We start from the raw sequence: 19,647 nt of genomic DNA on the forward strand, positions 1-19,647 counted from the left end.
TCGTACGCGATTCGCCGAGAGAAAACGAGAAATATGGACGATCGGCCGGAGTGGAAAAGGAAGAGCGAGACAGCCGGACGAGCTGGTCCCGTGTCGGAGAGAAGGAAGGGAGAAGGAAGTGGCGTACAGCAGGACGAAACTTTGTCTCATTCATACTTTTGCGTTTGAAAGCGGTAATTTATGCACGCGTCGAAGTGAAACGGAATGCAACGGAGCAACGGCGAGAGCGAGCGAGAGGAGAAGGCGAGAGGGGGCCGGAGGAGTCGGGGAAACGAAGGACGAGAAAGAGGAACAAACGTCGCTATTGTAATAGATACGTTAGCATGCAAACGCTGTCTTTTATACGTTTACCAGTCTACGGTAGTGGTGGCGATGTTTCAGGTGTGTGCGCCTGTGTTCGAGGAACCCGAGTTACCGTCGTCTCCGATCGCCGTGGATCGGACAGACGAAAATTCGTCCTATCGGATCGGGGAGCGTCGAGTCGGACAACGAGCGAACGCCGGTACCGAACGACAGCCGCCGTTACGTCTGCGGCGACGACGTCGAGACGAAGAGGGAGGGAGTCGGCGTCGCGTCGTTGCGTTCCTCGCATCGTTGGGACGAAGAACAGCGACGAGTCGTAGGCCGACGCGAGGATTTTCGCGAGAGCGTACGAACGAGTTGGAAATAAATGCTCGATGAATACGTCCCTGGGGCCCCGCGAGGTAAACGTTTGGCGGCGACGCGAGGGGGCTACGGTTGTCGGTCGGACGGTGTCGAGAAGGGTTTGGAGAGAGGGGGGGAGGGGACGAGGTGGTCGGCACGGTAGCGACGAGGTCGGTGGCGGCGGCGGTGGCGGCGGCGGCGGTGTCGGTAGCGATGTCGGTTCTCTGTGTCGGGGCGGTAGGGGCGGGGAAGGGTACAGGATCGGCTCGGTGAACGCTTAGGAGGGGAGAGGCGCGGGATCGGGACGTTCGAGGGAACGGCGTGCGGCAACGAGGGAGGGGCGGCGGTGGCAGGGGTGTAGCTACTTACCATACTCCCAGTATACCAAAGTCCCGCGGCCGACTCGCTCCGCGGCAGATAGCAGTCGCTAGCACACCACGCGCTTCTCAGCGCCGCTCGGGCAAACGGAGAAAGGCCCGGTCTCTCTCGCGAAAATGGCAGAAAATCATCGCGGCTACGGCCACGGCCGCGGCACGTGTTCTCCGGCTTCAGCGCGGGCCACCACCGCTCGGGAAAAGACGATCGAGTCGCACACCGCGTCGGTCCTCTACCTACCAACCGTACGTACGTGTCCGTGATTTGCAGCGAGATCGACCGACCGATCGACCGCCGAGCGAGAACGGTCGAAGGAGGCGACGCAACGTGGATGGAACGCGACCAGGACGAACCACGAGGACCCAGAGAGAAGACGGAGAGTGCCGGACGCCGACCGCGATCAACGCCGGCACCGGCATAGCATCGTGATCGGGGGACGCTGTTCCGCGTTTCGAGCGGTTCCGGTCACGTCGGTCACGTGGTCGCCGATCTCGCAGCCCTCCCCCTTGCCGTGAACCACCGCCGCCAGACCCCCTGAGACGGCTTTCCCACCAGGGAGGGGGAGTATCAACGGTGACCGGGTGGGGGCGGTGGATCGGCCGACAACAGAGGAACGGAGACGAAAGGAGAGGAAGGAGGCCCAAGGGGTGGGAGAAAACGAGAGAGCGAGACGGACGCAACGGTAAACGTTGGAGAGCGACGAAGAAGACAAAGAGGAAAGACGAACGTGGACGATGGAAGAGACAGCCTCGATCGCGACCACGTGGGGTAAGTCGACGATGAGAACAAACGTACTTTCGCTTTTTCGTAGTTTGTCTTTGCTGGAATCGCGATACGCGGTACCATTTACGACACACGATACGTGCTAGTATCTGCTATTTGCCCCGATATTTGCCTCGATGTTTGCCCCGATATTTACCCCGATATTTGCGTCGGAAGAGGCGCGCACGGGCAAATGAATTCGTTCTGTCAATTACCGCCGGACATTTCCAAACTGAACGCGTGCAGAATGTTTCGCGAGAAAATCGGAACGGTTGGACGAACGACTAGTCTCTGGACCAGTCTGGATCGAAGCAGCGATACGTCACAACCACCGTCGCGAGCATCGTTGTTTCTCTTCGAACCGTTCGGTTGGCATCTCTATACTTGGCACGCGGGATAATTGGTCGTATCTCGCGTTCGACAACGTGCTTCGTCGCGCCAGCGTTCCAGCAGCGTTCTCGTTCGTTGCTCGTACCAACGGGCCAATTTTTCGTCTCGGCGCCACGTGCTGTCCGACCACGTGCTCTCTCTCCTTCCAGTTTCCTTCGCTCTTCTTCTCTATCATCGACCAGCGAGACAACGATCCACGGCAAGGAAAGATTCGTTCGCGTTCGTTGCGCGCAACGGTGGTCGTAGCTACTTTTTTTCAGGCGATCGAACAGCGGTGGCGATCGATCGACCCTGGCACACGTGCGACTGGAAAGCGATTTTAACGCAAAACCAATCGACGACATCCAGGCCGACAGCGGAGGGTGGGCCGCTATAACTTTATCCTCGCTTAATCGCCTTTTCGATAGGTACGAGCCGATCCCTTTGTTCAGACAATATCTCCACCCTGTCCCCGCTAATGTATGCACCGTGCCGGCCTCTCTTCTCGCTCCCCCCGGGGCATTCGTTCCTCGCGCGATGACTCCGGGGCTCCTAACTCGGTACTTGCTACCCCGCGCGAAAGCCAGCCGAGGCTAGGGAGACCCCGTAGCACTCGTTCGCTTTTATTGAATTTTGGGACCGTTCCAGTTGCAAGCGAGAAGCACAAAGAAGGAGAGAGCGAGAGAAAAGGACGTATCCGGACACGCGCATGGAGCGAGCGAGAGGCAAGGAGGGGTTCGGTGGGCGGAGAGCTAGCCGGAATTAATTCTCAGCCCGGTGCATTGCTTTTTACGATATAACTGCGGTTTGTTAGTCGTTATTCACGGACCGAATTCAATTTCCCGTCTAACGCGGGATAGAAATAGCGCGGTAACGAATTTCTTCTTTCGATCGTCCGAGAGGGATCGTCGTCGTCGTCGTCGTCGTCGTCGCCGCCGCCCGAGAGAGACGTTCCCATTTTTTACAAACACGCAAAACAGTTTGAAAATACGCGCCGCGTGCAAACGTCCCTCTTCTTAATCGAGCGGTAGCGGTCTGCCGCGAGACGGTCCCCGATCATCTCGTATACACCGGGCGAACATACATCCGGGTGAGTATTATCTTTCCGGCAGGGAGATTAAAGCAGGCGTGGCGGTGGTATACGATGCCGCAAACTCGACGCAACTCGTCGAGAGAAACCGGGAGGGTGGTCGAAAGGCGACGAGAAGCAGAAGGAGGGACGAAGACGGTGGAGAAGAAAGAGGGTGGCAGGTCGAGGAGGGAAGGAGAAGAAGCGAGGACAGTCGGGTTGACAGGACACAATATTGCAATAACTTCAATTACGCCGACACGACGGATCACCGTGGGGTGAACGGATCTGCGGACCCTCGCGCCGACGCACCCCGTCCCACCCCCTCGTCGTCGTCCCATTCCATTCTCTCGTTTCATCCATTTGTATAGACGAAGTAACACAGACGTCGCGGTCGAATTGGCTGTCGGATACGAAATGGGGCTACCTTTAAACAAGTGCTTCTTAATAAACCATTGACGCGCGAAACCACCCTCGAAAATATGCCCCTTGGCGGTCTCGCGCCGACATCGGGCCACCCTTCTGCGGGGCTCGTCGTCGAGGGACGACGTCTAGTCACCGTTACTTCGTTAAACTCGAAAAGCCAGCCGGTTCTTGCGTCGACCGACCAACTTAACGAAGCGTTACGCCGTTTTTATTTCGACGAAAATTTGGACGCCAGCCAAACGCGAATAAACTTCGCGCCTTGTTTCCGTTCGACCGACCGACTCTCTTGCCCCGACTCTCTTCCGGCCGAGAGGCGACCGGTGAAACGCGCTTTCCGTCGGTTTGCCCGCCGTTAATACGCCAAATTATTATTCCCGATGAATTTGCATAGAACCTTTGGCCGCGTGAGCGACGGAACGCGATTTCTTGACTCGGAGGAGCGCGCGAAGCGTGAAACGGACGATGACTTATCGACCGCGCGCGCAGGCGAGTTTCAACGATGGAAAAATCCCGCTAGACCGTTTTGCCCCGCGGGCTACGGCATTTCACTGGGGTAGCCGGGCACCCCTCTTTGCTCGCGTCCCACTCGAAATTTCGCTCGGCTAGCGCTTTTTTTTAACATTTATTTGACAGCTGTCGTCCGCAATGCGTGCTCGTTTGCGTAGCGCGACCGCTCTCGTCTTTCGGTAGAACCGCGCGTCACGACACGAACGGGCGAGACGAGAAACGAAAGGGCGATCTGAGACGAGCGCAGATTTATCGTCCTCGTCGCGATCGTCTCCCGTGTTCCGTTCGTTGTCGCGTGACTCGCGCCTATTTTTTCCCCTCCAGATCACTTTGCCCCGCGTCGGAAGTGGTTCCACGAAACTCGCACGGTTTGGCAATCTAAACGGCGAGCGATCTAAAGGGAGAAACAGGACGATTCGCGCGCGATTTTCGCGTACTCGTTCGTTTTATTGAACGCGGCATCTCGTACGCGCGTCGGACGTAGTTTCGAAACCGGAAGAATCGCAACGGCGTTCGTTCGTACCGTTACAACGCAGCGAAGAAGCACGCTTCGCGAACTCGTAGTCGCTTTCCAACGAGTACCTCCGTCTCGTTTGCCTCGAACAGATCCGCGGAGATCCGTTCGTCGATCTTCGCCGGCCGTTTTTCGGTTCGTCGCTAGCGGATACCGCTAACACGCGTTTCCTGCAAGTTTCGCCACGCTTGTAGCTTATCAACGGTGGCGCGGTAAAACTCATGGCGAGATCAGCGATCGCGGAAGCGCGATTTGTAAAGTATTCGCGAGCCGTTCAACTGTCACGTAAGGCAATCGCGAGGGTGAGCTCGTCACGCGAGCGAAACGAATCGACGATAATCGTCGAGCCTCGGTTAATTGTTCCGCGAGGCACGTCGCCGAGTGCGTGGGCGTAATGTTTCGCTTTCTCCGTAATCGCGAGGCGCGCGCCTGTGTCGCTCGATCCGAGCGAACCAACACGCGAAAAATTACCGGGAAATTATATCGTGGCACGACACTTTTCTCCTTTTGTTATCCGCCGCGTCGCAACGCTTCGTACGTTCATTCCCGTTAAGGCAGCGATTAACCGCCGGACTTTTCTCACGGCTGGAATTTTCTCGCCGGAAACGAATCCGGCGAGCTCGGGCCGCGAAGCTCGATTTCGTAGGAGAGGAAAAACGTCGGAGAGCCGAGCGGCGTGGATTCCGCGGCGAGAGTTCCTTCGCTCGAGTTTCGCTTCGGAGGCGAGGTAAAAAAAAAAGTGAAAACCGTATGGATAGGAGGCGGGTGCGGGGAAGGGGCCGACCGAGCCTGAGAACTTCGTCAATTAGAGGGAACAACAATTAGTCGACGCGACGTAGACGCGATCGGAGGCGACGGAGGCGGCTCGTTCGAGCCGATAGGCAGGTAATAAGCAATAACGGATCGTAGAGCGGCCTGTCGGCTACGCGCTCCGGTTGTTCGGCGCGCAGGCATCTTCGGCTCGTTGAATCGCGCGCGTTCGCACGACGACGCGAACGTTTAGCGCGCGGTGCCGCGCGTCGCCCGACGTTGCGCAACGTTTTTTCGCTCGTCTCGGGGACGGCATAAATCACGTCGGTCGAAGAAATAATAACCGGCGTAGCGTAACGAGCGCCGGCGGTGACGAGTGACGAAACAGCCCGGTGTCTCGATGTCGTCGATTTCTCGACGTTCAATTAGGGACAGGCTCGGCGCGCCGCGGCCAGACCGCCGCTTTTCTTCGTTTTCCCTGGGAATCAACGTCGTCGCCGCTTTCTTTCTTTCGGTGGCGCGGTGCCGCGGTCGCCGCGACGACTTCGTAATAAGCTTTCGTTTCGCCGGCAAATTTGCAATTCAATCCGGCGGGGGTAGCAAGCAACTTCTTCTCGCGCGCGGCTATCGCGACATGTGACGCGCCAACGACGGCTCATCCCGCGATCGGAGCGATCCGCGCGGCCCTGCCGAGCGTTCAATTATCGGCGCTGCGAGGTCGCGCGACGTACGGAATATCGGCCACGTTCCCTGTACGCGGTACATCGGCTCCGACCGAGAAAAATCGGCGAGAATGTCGGCGATGAGCGCGTCGGCTACTTTCCCGCGGCGAGACGATCGTTTCGCGTCTGGTTGCCGTTCCCGTTGCCGTTCTCGTTCGCGTTCCCTCGGCCACGGTACACCGACGAGGATTCCTTCGATCAGTCAGCGCGGGACACTGGACTCTCGAGCGAAGAAAAACCTGACTTCCAGGCTTGCTCTCGCGTACGTGAGTTACGTGACGCCCGATCGACCGTCGATTTATCGCGATCGTAGGACGCGCGCACCGGCGACCGGATGCGAGATTCGTTCCTGCCGATCCATTCGACGGAGCCCGACGTTACGTGACGTGACGTGACGTGACGTGACGTGACGCGACGTGACGCGACGTGACGCCGCATCGCGCCGTACGCACCGCTGCGACCGAGCGTTTGCCCGCTTTCTTCTCGCCAAGTTTTCTCGCGGCCTGCGATCGACACCGAACGATCGATCGCAGGCCGCGATAACGCGTAGCGCGGCCGACGCCAAGTACATACTAATGGTTTTTGCGATCCAGGGCCGTGTCCATCGCCTAGCTGGATCGGTCGCGATAAACCGCGATAAACCGCGAATAAGATAACGACGATAAGAAATCGTCGGTTAGCGTGACGCGAGACGGACGGAGCGGAGACTCGGCGACCGTAACGAGTCGCGCGAGATTCGCCCGTGAATCGATTGCCGTGAATTTTCTACATCGTCGGTGAAACTCGTCCCTCGTGCGTTTTGCGAGCCGGCGGTAAAGACAGCGCGCGGTTCGCAGGCCCGGTCTTGGCCCCGGGGCTGTGGATGGAAGCTCGAAAGGCGACCGTTCCGAAGTCGTATCGCGAAAAGGAGAGGCACGCCGGCAATTTTCGGGACGGTCGCGAAATAATGATGATCTTTATCCCTAATGAAATTAGTCCTGCTGCTCCGGACCGCAGGAATAGACATCGTACCGTGAAATTACCGTAATAGGCGGCGAGCCCGTAGATCTCCGCTACACGGACCCGAGCCGAGCGTCTCTTCTTCTCGTCTCGGCTTCTCCAAACCTGTGCAACGTTTCTCGTGTATTTTGCGTCGATTTCGCGTCGCGTTGCCTCGCCTCGCCTCCCCTCGACCCGATCCTCCCGGAGCTAACGCGGAACGATCCTGCAGCCTATTTCACCAGAACGCCTAAATATAGTTCTCTTTTTTACCGGAATTTAAAATTACGGTCGTAAAGAAGCCGAGGGTAAATTAGAAGATTCAACCCTCCGGGGGTGTTTCTATTCTCCTGGAAACTCCCGTATCGGTAGAACGATGCCAGGTCGCGTCGGCCCGGCGAGTGGCGAATGGCGAGCGAGCAACGAACGGATGGTAGCGGGCCCCCTTCTGCGAAATCTCCAACGACAGTTGCCCGCTCGCAAGTGCCTGCTACTCGGAAAGATTTTCTTGCACCTGCCCCGGCACAGCCTGTCGAAGCCCATTACCGATCGATCTGCCAGCGAGTACGTCGACGTCCCGCGGTTTCGTCCGAAGCGTTCGCCGCGCGGCAAACGCCGCGCCATCGTCAGGACCCGCAGCCCCACGAGCTCTTTCTGACGGAAACAATTGCTGCCGCGGGGCATCATTTACATCATAAGCAATCATAATGATCGAATTTTCGGCGAACGACGATGATCCAACGAGTGGAACGAGGGGAGCCAATTCAGAAGTGGGTACCCACTTACGAACCGTACGAACTATGCCCGCGAACAGACAAAGAGAACGAGAGAGCGAGAAAGAGAGAGAGAGAGAGAGAAAGATCGAGCCACTCTTCTGACCCTCCTCCATCTCTTTCGACTTCATAGCTTCGGGCTACCTGCGCTCGTTCCTACGAACTGCCACCCGAAAAATCTCCCGCCCAGCTCGCTGTCGTTTTCGGGAAATATCGTTTCGACTTTTGCGCGTCGAACGCGCGTCGATGTCGGATAGTAGCTTTCGCGGCAAACTAATTACGCGTGTCGCGCCATTCTCGAGTCTCGCTTCGAATCGAACGAATATGAAATTCCCGAAGAGGGTTCGAAGAGCGTAACGGGCATGGGTTACCGCGCTATTTTCCACTCGGGGTTTTACCAAAGACGACTGGAGAAGTCTGTTTTGGGCTTTGGTAGCGCTCACCCTCTCTCCCTCCCTCTCTCTCTCTCTCTCTCTCTCTCTCTCTTTGTCTCTCCGTACGTACGACTGGACCCATCAGTATGCGGACCACGAAACGTGGTCGAAGCCTCTCGCCCCTCGTCGTCCTCCTCCTCCGATTCTCCTTCTTCGTCGTTCGAAGCTCGCCTCTCTCTTTCCTCGCACGGTGCCCTTCTCTCCCTCGTCTCGCTTTCTTTCTCTCTCGCCGCTTCTCGCCGTACCTCCTTGTCCCTCGGAAAGCGAAACGTAGGCTGTTTCGAAGAGAGTGTTTCCAGCGTAATACCGAAACGGTATTGATTGCAGGCTGCCTAGTTTAGCTCCACCGAAGCTATCGCGATAAGCTCTCGCCTATTTTCGTCGGTTGTCCGACGCCGATCCACGTAGGTCGACGAAGCGAGGAAACGCGACGTACGTAACTTTCGCGAAAGGGTGAGAGCGTTGGCTCGCGATCGGCTGGCGGTTTCTTCGGGTCGAAGGGGCAAAGAGGAGGGAGATCGATTCCGCGAGAAAATCTCTATTCGGTGAACCGTGACGGATAGCGGAAATCGTGGCTGTCGCCTCGAAGCGAAATTGGCTGCAGGACCGTACTAAAGGGTAGTAACGACGTAACAATGACCTCGGCGAGGGTAGTCGTCGTCGATGACTCGAAGGACTGTGGGAACGGCAGTTCCATCTCCGGAAGATGGGGTTGCCGTATCGTACCGTGGCAGATAATTAGACCGGTAATCGGGCGAACGGTCTGAGCTTCCAAGTATTACCGTTCTCTGCGATTTAATACAGAGCGACGGTCTGCGAGTTCTCCGATTCCCTTAACGACAGTCCCTCGTTCTATCCGAGATCTTATCGCTCGTATCTTCGTCGTTGACCTCGACTACTTCCAACTACACGGCGACCGTCCATCTCGCAAATCCACCCCCAAATCTCTTTTCTCGCTGTAGTTTTAACCGGCGACGACGACGACGACGACGACGACGACGACGACGACGACGCGACGGGACGCGGTTCGACCAGCGATCTCTCGAGAACGCGACACGACGAGTTTCACGGATTCCCACGAAAGCGAGAAAGTCGAAGCGACTGCGGGATTTTTGTCGTGCGTTTGGCGGCATAACGAGGCCGGGGATCGATTGCCCTCGACATTAGCATCACAATGCCGGACACCCCCCTGCGCTATGCCACTGTACGTATAACGCGGTTGATAGACGGCTGGAATTTGGGAAGAAAACCGGGGGAAAAGGAAGGCGAGACACGGTTAGAGAAGACGGTGAAGCGGCGCAGGGGGAGAGAGCGACGTGGCACCAGCGGGCTTATTAGTCAGCAATGTGATCTATTTGCCCTGTACTGGCATAAAGAACCTACGCGTTATTGTGCCACTATGTTACGAAGAAGGGCGTTATTGCCCAATAGGGACCTCCAGTTAGGTCGCGCACCAGCAACCCGTGGCGACGTATGGCGTACGGTTATGGATATCGCTCGTTCTTTCGCCTCTCCCTTTTCTTCCTTTCCATCAACGACCCCCCGCAGGCATCTGCTAATACGCCGGTAATTTTTTCTCCATTCCGGATATCGCTTTATTATTTCCTGCCGCCTCGGCGTTACCATTGCCGGCGAATTCCACGCGTCGCCGTAATCGTGGGAAGGGAAGTGGATAAAATTCCGCAAGAACGAGAAAGCTCGCGGGGGCACCGCGACGTTTTTCGTCGACGGCGCGCGTCGTCGATCGGACGTCACGATTTTGAAAGCGAAAATCGCGGCCGTGGGATCGGAGAAAGCAGCGCGCCCGCGCGCCGCTAAAAACGTCTCGACGGACGAACACGATCGCGCGGCCTCGCAGCACCGGCCACACCGATGGGACACGGGCTCCGCTTTTTCGTGTTCCGAATTTTAAAACGCCTTTCGACGGAACAAAGGTGACGATATCGATGCGCGCTCGGCCACCTTACGCATCGAACGGTTCCGTAGTCGGCGGTAGCCGCGTATAAGTACGCACCTATCTGAAATCTACGAGCCTCGCGAGCACTCGGGGGCGAACCGAGCCGGAGGAAGGGTCTGCCATATCTGGAGGAGGCCGTCATTCCTAACGTACACGGTGTCTCGAAACCACATCGCGCCTACTATTCTCCGCAGCAGCGAGAAAAAAGCCATCGGCGCGGCTAAAAACTCGTCGTCCGTACGACGAGGCTTCATAATTGCCGGATAACGAGCTCCTCGAAGATTAAATAACGGCCGACCTGCTGCGTCCGGGAATAACACCTCGCGATCGAGCCGCTCGAAAAAACGAACCGACAACCAACTCTAAGAACTTTATAATTCGCGAAGTAAGGCGGGTTCGTAACGAGGCCGGTATCGCGCTGCGTCGCGTTCCGTCCGTCGTCTCGCGGGACATTCCTCTCCGAGACGAAGACCACTATGGACTATGTTTTGCGATACGGACGAGCCAACGACGTCGAGTTTTCCAGAACGCGCGGCCGAGGCACGAGAATCGTCGAACCGGTATCGCTCGCGATCTAGAGAATTCTAGCGCGGCTAATTTCTTTATCGTCCGTCGTCGCTGCGTTTCTTGTCGTTCGCGAGATCCAAACGAGAAAGAAAGTTTCGCGGACACTGGGTAGATGAACGGCGTTGCTGACAGGACGATGCCACGGCCTCCATCCGCGACACTCCGTATTCCATTGTCGGTTTTGGTCGGTCGGTCGGTCGGTCGGTCGCTCGCTCGCTCGCTCGCTCGCTCTCTCGCTCGGTAGAGCCATTGTTTAGCATCCCGCGGATTCAGCCTCGTCTGACTCATGCGATCGGCTTCCGTCCGCACGCGCGACCCAATCGAACCGTCACTGTCGCTCGCTCGTTTTGGCTCGCTGCTCGCGGCTTCGTTCTCGCGAGCAGCAATGGCGTCATCGTCGCGAAACGAAGTCTCACCGCGTACCGCGTTTCCTACCATCGATCGCGCTTTCGTAACGCCCGATTCCTGGAAACGGATGACTCGATCGGTCGATTTCGTCATTTTCGTCGTCGAACAGTCGATCTCTCGGAAGCCGACGCGGAGGCCGCGTTCCGATCGAAGCCACCGGTGCTTTCGAATCTCTCGACGACGTTCGCCGCGCGATTCGGTCTATCGGTGGAACGAAAGTTCGAGGACGAGAAATCGTAGGAAAAAGGGCGCGGCGTGGCGAGGCCAGACGGTACATCGTGCTCGCGAAGCAGCGAAACGCTTTCGGAAAATCCATAGCGTCAAGGAATATACAGGGTTCCAGCGTGGCGGAACACAATGGCGCGTTGTTAGAAAGGCGGTAGGGCGATAAGAGAGAGGAAGAAGGAGGCCAACTATGGGTGGAGAGGAGAGGAGAGGAGAGCAGAGCAGAGCAGAGGAGTGGAGAGAGAGAGAGAGAGAGAGAGAAAGGTAGAGAGCTTGCGGCGTCGGTCCTTGCCCCGAGTACGTGCTTCGAGTGACAAAGCTTCTAGCATGAGACCGACCGACCGACCGACCGTACGAACGCCAGAACGATACGGCGCATCAAGGTCCTCGACGATCGATAGACACGCTCGACTAAAATCTAGACGCTGCTCTCGCGTATTCCTCTTCTTCCCTCGGACCGGCCGGCCGTTTCTCTTTCTTCGTTTTCGCCGCAAAGTTTCCCCAGGTTCGCCGTTGCAACGTCGTTTGCCGTTCGAGAATCGGAGAAAATTAAACTTCTCGCCTGGACACAGGCCAGAGGAGCCTGTGTGGCGCGTGAAGATTCGAGCGGGCGTCGAAACGCCGGTCGGATATCGCCGATACGTAATGCGACGCGATCGTTTCGTCTCCGTTCGCAGACGACTCGCAGGTCTGTGCTTCGTTTGACGAAAACACGGTCGGTCGTGAATTGGAACGGCGAGACGCGATATTTTGACGTTTTCTCGGCTATGCCGGCGTTGGCGATCGAACGCCGAACGCCGTTCGGTGTCCGATGGCGCGTAGTGACGGATTACGTTGGGTCGAGACGGGAGCCGCGTTGCTACGTACGTAGGTGTCAGCAGATCCGTATCTGGCCCCATCGTGGCCGCGCTCGGCAGCGTGAAATGAAATTTGACAGATCGGCCCCGCACACGCGTGCCCCTCTCTCCTCTCCGTTCCTCGTCGCCACCCTTCTTCTTCCACTCCCGCTGGCTCCCTTCGACGTTTCGAGTGCGAACGAACGCCGTTTCCTCGATTTCACCGGCTCTCTCGCTGCAAAATGGCGTTTCTCGCACCTACAGGGTGCCCCACGGGCATCCGACGCCTCCTCCCGCTTTCGCGAATGCTCTCCCCCTCCCCCCCTCCCGTCCCCTTTTGGCTGGCTCGTGGGGCCGTACACCCTATTTTATACAATTCTCTTTTATCTGCCACTTCCCTGCCGCCGGTTACGCTCCCTCGGGGCGCAGTTCAAGCGGGCCTCCTTAGTTCCAAGCCGACACCTTTTTACAAATACATCACACGACCTTCTGCCCTAGCCATCCCGTGCCCTCTCTCCTTTCTCTGTCTCGTTCTCTTTCGCTTCTCTCTTCTTCGTCGGAGTTCCGTACGCACAGTCAGTAGGTGACGCGTTCGCTCGAGTACGTGCATAAAACGCTGCGGGACGTTAGGCGCTTCGCGGACGTTCGTCCGTCGCGCGAAAGACCCGCGCGAACGTTCAACGGGTGGACGCGTGTCTCGTCTCGTCCGAGTTACACGGCGTGCCGACGTGGCCGCGTCGAATTCAGGGCACGAACCCCGCGCAGGGAACGTTGGCCCCCGTGTCGATGTCCATCGGCAACGAAACGAACTCGATGCGATTACGTTGCTCCGTAACGAGTTTTTTCTCGCCTCGAACCTGGCACCCTTCGTAATCTGCGTCATCAAAGCGCGGCAAGTTCGCCGTGACGATCTTGATCGCGACACCCTCTGGACCGGCGGTCGACGCAGACATTCGATCGAGCGACAGCTGCCCCGCATCGAAAACCAAATTATACGCTCAAAGGATCCAAGATCTCTATTTAGATTTCTATCTGTGGCTCGTGATGCGACGCAGCGACAACGTCAACGTCGTCTCTGCCAGCTTCAACGAAAGCGGCCACGAACGATTCTTCGTAACGGTTCGTGCGAACGCGCCGCGGCGTCCGATTTCCTCGCCGGTTTTAATCACGTTTCGTTCGCAGCGTCCAACGGCGCCGATAGCATCTAACGGAGGCGTCCCTCGCACGTTTTTGTTCGTCGAACCGATTTAGCGGCCCCTAACGGTCCTTCGAACGACCTAGGAAATGGAGAAAAGGCCGGGAAAGAGAAAAGGGTGGTCGTCGCGTTGGTGTCGTCCAAGATCAAGGTCGTACGACGGTCGCGAGACATCGTAAAGTAGCGAAAGTCGTTCGAGCATATTCTTTTTTCCCGTCGCCTTGGATCATCGACGAACGCGCAAAGTAGGATTTAAGCGGGAGAGCAGGAGGGCACGAAACGTGGAAACATAAAATTGAAAAGTTTGCGGTACGTCGGTTTATGGACGTTTTAGATCGTAGTAAAGCGGAGCGTCTTCCGCCGATCGTTATACCTTTCTCGCTGTAGTTCGCGGATTCCCTTGGCAAAAGTTTTTCCCTCTGCGCGGCCGTTATCGGCCGCGTTTGTCCTTCCAACCCATCCATCCCGCGCCGTTTCCACTTTCCGTCCCGTCCCGTGTCGGACTCGCGGTTCCACTCGACGATCGTTCGTCCTGGTTTGTCCGGCGCTCGACCGGAACTGTCCCCTCCCCTCCGCCCCTCCCTATCCCGATCAAATTGTCCGGTCTCCGCGAAGAACGGTAATTAGGCGAGGACAGGGAATGCCGTTGGATAGAGAGGTTGGCGAAGCGACCTTATGAAAGAAGTTGTTCGGCATTCCAAGCTCATTGAACGGCCGCATTCCAAGCCTGGATCCCCACGGAACGGTTAATTATCCGTAGATTTTTGGCCAGAGGTCCGCATGCCGCCCGCCCTCTCCCCCGATAGAGCGATATATTGGGAAGGGTTGCGCAGAGAGGAAGAGCGAGCACGGGCCTAAGGGGTTAGCGATGAACTTGGACTCGCTAATGAAGCCCGTTCCCTCTCCGTCCGAACGAGTCATCGCCTCCGTTTCGGCTATATTTTATTGCGCGGCCGGCTTGGTTTATTATCGCCGTGGTCTTTCCTTTCTCCCCCGGTTGCCAGTCGGCTTGGCTTCTCCGCGCCTTCGACGACTCCACCCTCCCCCCCCCTGAGAGCGTTAGGCGTTTCTGGCTAGATCAACCCTTCCTCACGCCCGACAACCACGATTCCGACCCTCGGAGAAAACAGTGACGCTCAACGAGCCGTTCCATCGCGCACGAATTCGCGCGAAACAAAAGGGTTGCACGAGATGTGTCTATCACGGGCATCGGAAGCGGAATCGCGATGAACCGTACCGTACAGCGATCGCTCGCTCGCTCGCCTTTCGTTCGACAACCTGGTTCTCGCGTAGTCGCAACTTTTCTCCGCTCGCCTTCGACCGTCCACGCGTTAAAAAAAATTCTTCGCGAGTCTCGTTGACCTTTGGCGACCTTTCCCTGGCTGTGGAGATATCGCGCGGTCGTTCGCTATCTTGGGATTGGTCGGGTCTCGGCGTCGCGCCACTTTCTTCCAGCTATCGGGCCATCGGAGAGACATGAGAACCGGTGGCTTTTAACGCGACCAGCTTAAAACTATAATGCGCCCTAATCCGGCAATATCTCATGCTGTCTTGCGGGATTCGCTGGCGCGCAGTCGTTCCTATTTAGCGGATCCTATGTACGTACATCGCGGGGCCCGCGCGTCGATGGATCGTCGACCCTTTCGTCGAGCGACGTTCCGCTCTTTTCGCGGACGTCCGATCGTCTCTCGGGAACGACGAGGGGGAAATTCGGGGAAACTCGTGGGACGAGGGAAAAGGGGACGAGAGGCGATCCGTCGTGCGACCACTCTCTCCGTTGCTAAACCGGTCGTTAGTCCGACACGTACCGTGCGATGGGTAATCAAAATCGCGAGATTGGTACCGCAGGGGTGGAGAGCGAGGAGGGAAGTTGCGGGCAACCGAGCGGTCGGAGGAAGAGCGTCTTAGCGGCGCATCGGCATCTGTTCGCGAAGGAATTACGAGGTAACTTCGTCTCGGAAGATAGCGGGACGGTTGCTCTGCAACCGAGTGCTATCTCGGGATCGGAGCACGAGGCGAAGACGCGCGATATAGCGAGTGGCGAGGATATAGTGGGAACCTTCGGATGGAGGTTAGCACCGGTGGAGAGGGTGCGAGCTGGTGAGTGTGCATGATGGGTGAGGCTCCTCGGAGGCTTGAGTTTCCATTGGGGTTGGTTCTTGCGATATAAGCTCTCGCAGCCACAGAACCACCAGCCAGCCGTCCCCCGAAAGCCCCTCTAACCACCTCGAAAGCCCGGCATCTCTCGCTGTTCCACCACGCAGCTCGCCCGCAGACCCCTACGAGACATACAGCATACCCACTATCACCCACAGATAGCGGTGGTTCGGGTCGTCTCTCGGTGTGCTACGGGGTGTCGCGAGCCTCATACATATTCAGCGGATGCATCACCCTCTACCCGCTAGGAACCCACCCCGCCCCGACCACCGCGACCTCCATCTACCACCACCGGTCATCTATTGACCCGACATCCCCCAGGGCCTTTCTCCGTCCACCGATGGACCAAAGTTTCCCCGGAACCTCGCTAAACTCGAATTACAGACCAGTTTTCGAGACCGATTGATGTTTAGGCGTTTTATCAAAACCGAGAAGCAGCGCTGCCGCGAGAGCGACAGCGCGATCGCGTCCTCCCGCTCTCGAGGCGAGCTCGGGCCTGTCACGAGGATCGCGACGCCACGATCGCCGAACGCAACGTGCCATTAGTTCGATCGACGTGACGCGCGATCTCTTCTTTTCGGTAGCGCGGTTAACGGGCAGCGCGCTCCACTCGATATCCGGCGAATAAATTTGTCGCGGATCCGTGGTGACACGAGCGAGCGAGACGGAACGGCGGACTCGCTAAAATCCGTATCGACGCGATCGGTCAAAGACGATAACCGGGCGACGTTTATGGAACGGAGACGATGCAGAATTCATGCGTCTCGAATTTATCTTACGCCAGCGATAAATATTCTAGCAGGCGTTCGCCTGAGTGGATCGGAGGGGAAGGAAGGTAACGCGAGGCGTCGATCGGTCGAACGCTCGACGCACGACGCTCCACGGCTTTCGTCGCGGCCTGTCGATGGGCAGCGGCGCTAGGAAGCGCGCGGTTCGCTTCGCTGACATCCGACGCGACAGAACGGTTATTTACATAATAATCCGAGCTGCGGGAATAACACGTAATTGATATAAATATGCCGGGCGATGACGGCACCGACAGACGTACGGCAGACTGTGCCCGCTGGCCAGCCTATGGTATCCATGGACTGGCTGCGCATAATTTAGCATAAATAATAAATAATATTGTGAACACGTGCTGCGTTAACGCGCGTGCGTCATTAATACTCTCCTGCCGTATACGTACGCTTGGACGCGTATTCCACACCGCACGAACGGATCTCGCTTCTTCGATCCGGTTATCCACGCGTTTCTTAAACTTCGTGGCGCGCGTTTCACGCGCATCGATCTAACCCGCGTTACGTTTATCGTCTTCCGTCGGTCGACTCTCGACGCGATTACGTAATCTCCGCCGACCTATCGGACGACCGTCACGCGCACGCTTCGAACAGCGATCGGAGCGCGCGTATCCCGATCTCGTTAAATCGTCCGGTGAATCGCATTCCTTCGGTGCTTATTGCCTGTTCCCGGTAATAATTAACCCGGTTCCACGATTCGCGTCGGAAGAAGCGTAGCTGGAACGCGCGTGGTTGCGTGTGTGCGCGCAGCCGCCAATACCTGGCAGATAGGACGCGGATCCGATGAATCGGCGCTGCCGTTTCGGGGAACGGGGAACAGCTCCGGCTACCACATCCCGACAACATCTTAATTCGCGATAAAGGGTATTAGGGCTGGAAACGGACACCGGGCTAGCCGCGGCGGCACGGCACGGCGCCGCCGACCCCGCAACTGGAACTGGAACTCCGACTCGTCTCGGATACGAACGAGACACGCAGGCCTCTCTCGTTCCACGTATCCACGGGGACGCGACAAGATTAGCATCGCTATTCGGTTACACGCGAGAGAGACACGCGGCTCCACGGCTACCGTGCGTCGTTCCTCGTGCACACGTTCTCGCCGACACGGCGATAGACCGAGGGAACGGTCTCGGAGATTCGCAGCCTCGATCAATAAAATCTCACAGGCAACTCTCTCTCTCACTCTCTCTCTCTCTATCTCTCTCTCTCTCTCCGTCAGTCTGCCAAAGTACCGAAATAATATAATCGATGGCGGGAAAGGAGAGAAAAAAACGGACGCGATTCGGAGAAAAATTTATCGCAACGTGGCACGGGCGGGGTGGCGATTTTAAGAGGAGCCACCGAGTTGCCAGCGAAGAAACCCATCGGTTGGTGTCAGCTGGTAATATATACGTCGTGTGCCCATAAGCATCGAGTTGCGCGATGCACAGCTTTCTATTGGCCAGCGTCACGTCGTAAATAACCGGCTGGCATTTGCTCGCGGGTAGTAAACATTCGATAAACGATCCAGATCCGTTTACGGGAATGCGTAATGCGGACGACGAGTCGCGGGGCACTTTTCGGAAGAGACCTCCAACCGGCGATCGGGAAGACGGGCCGGGAGGACGACGATGGTGTAGCGGTTACTTATTTACGAGGGAGAAATTCTCGTTGACCCGGTGGCGGACGAATGGCCGTGTTCGCGACGAATCTCGCAGGGTTTACGAGCGCGCGAGAGGGAACGAGAAAGATTCGTCGAGTCGGCGACACGCTGGCAAGAAAGAGAGAGCGAGCGGGTTGGACGTCGGTGCGGGAAAGTTTCGGGCTCTTTCAATTTCTCGATCGTTTCGCGTGGCCGTAAGTCAAGGATAATGGAAGCGAGAGCCGGTCGCGAGCATATTCGGTTATCGTTTGGTCGGTGCCCGGAGCCAGCCGATGCCAGCTCTGGCACCCCGACTTCGACGTTAACACCCGCTAATCGAGCCCGATCGCCGAGCGGATAGGGCAACTGCGAGATCGAGAAGCCGGAGCGAAAAAAGAAGCTGGCCGGCGCGCTCGCTCGGTTATTTGATTAAGCGACGAGACGAGACGAGACGAGACGGAACGGGACGGGACGAGACGAGACGAGACGAGACGAGACGGGATGGACGAAGGCGCGCGGTTGCCTCCTCGTTCAATTTCCCAAGGTGCTCAATTTCCATCGTGGTCTCTTTTGCGCCACGCGAATATATCTACGACGAACGATCGTCTGGACGCTGAGAAAATTGCAGGAGCGGCGATTGCAATTTATCCGCGAATACCTCGGAGGAGCCGATGATCCATGAGTGGCCCGAAGGAAGAAGTAATCCGGCCCGCAATCAAGAAGCGAGCCATCTTCGATCGAGGGCAGCGTTGCGGTCCGCGCGGACAGGTTTATCAATGCATATTGGAAACAAGTTGGCCGTTAAAGAAAGCGTTCTTCGCTGCACGCAAAAGGAAGGATGCCGTGGAGGTTTCGGCCCGTCCTAGTCGGCTGCTGCTGCCTCTTCTTCTACTACTTCTCCTCCTCCTCCTCCTCCTCCTCCCTTTCTCTCTTTTTCTCGTCGGCGCACCACCCGCTCCTCCTGTACGCCCTCTGCTCGCTCGTTCGGTCTCGCTGGCTCGTTCGATGGCGCGCAGCACCGCACTGCACTCCCTGAAATATGCCGCGCGTTGTGAGTTAGTTTAATATGCAAATGGCCGGGGAGATAACGGGTCGATCCGTGAAGAGTGGAGACGGCTAAGTCGTGATTCCGGTAGCCGTGTCTTCTCAACCCTCCGCGTCGTTCCTCCTCCTCCTCCTCTTCCTCCTCCTCTTCCTCCCTTCTGCTTTTTGCTCTGTCGCCTGGTCGAACTCGAGGACCGGTGCACCGGAGGATCACAGAGAGAAAGAGAGAGAAAGAGAGAGAGAGAGAGCGAGGAACGGTTGCTGGCTCGCGCTGAGCGAATTGAGAGATAAGGGGCCCACGCTTAGGCCCCTCGTGGATGACCAGGGACGCATCGTCGCCCGTGGTCCATCACCGGTCTCGAGATGCTGCCGCTCTTAAAAGCGCGCCTAATGGACCGCGCTCGGTAGCGGCAAGCCCCGGTGGTCTCGCCACGAGGAACGACCGTCGCGTCGATCGCGGATGCAGCGCGTACGAGTGGACAGGCGGATCGCGAGATCTCGATGAAAATTTAGCGC

General features: G+C 57.3%; 1 pseudogene; it reads left to right on the top strand.

The window, feature by feature from the left end:
* Positions 1–864: 864 nt before the first annotated feature.
* The window catches only part of LOC117209597, a 110,420-nt pseudogene continuing 91,637 nt past the window's right edge, over positions 865–19,647 (top strand).

This window comes from Bombus bifarius, unplaced genomic scaffold (genome assembly GCF_011952205.1).
Source record: "Bombus bifarius isolate JDL3187 unplaced genomic scaffold, Bbif_JDL3187 scf7180000008178, whole genome shotgun sequence".
NCBI classification, from domain to species: Eukaryota; Metazoa; Arthropoda; class Insecta; order Hymenoptera; family Apidae; genus Bombus; species Bombus bifarius.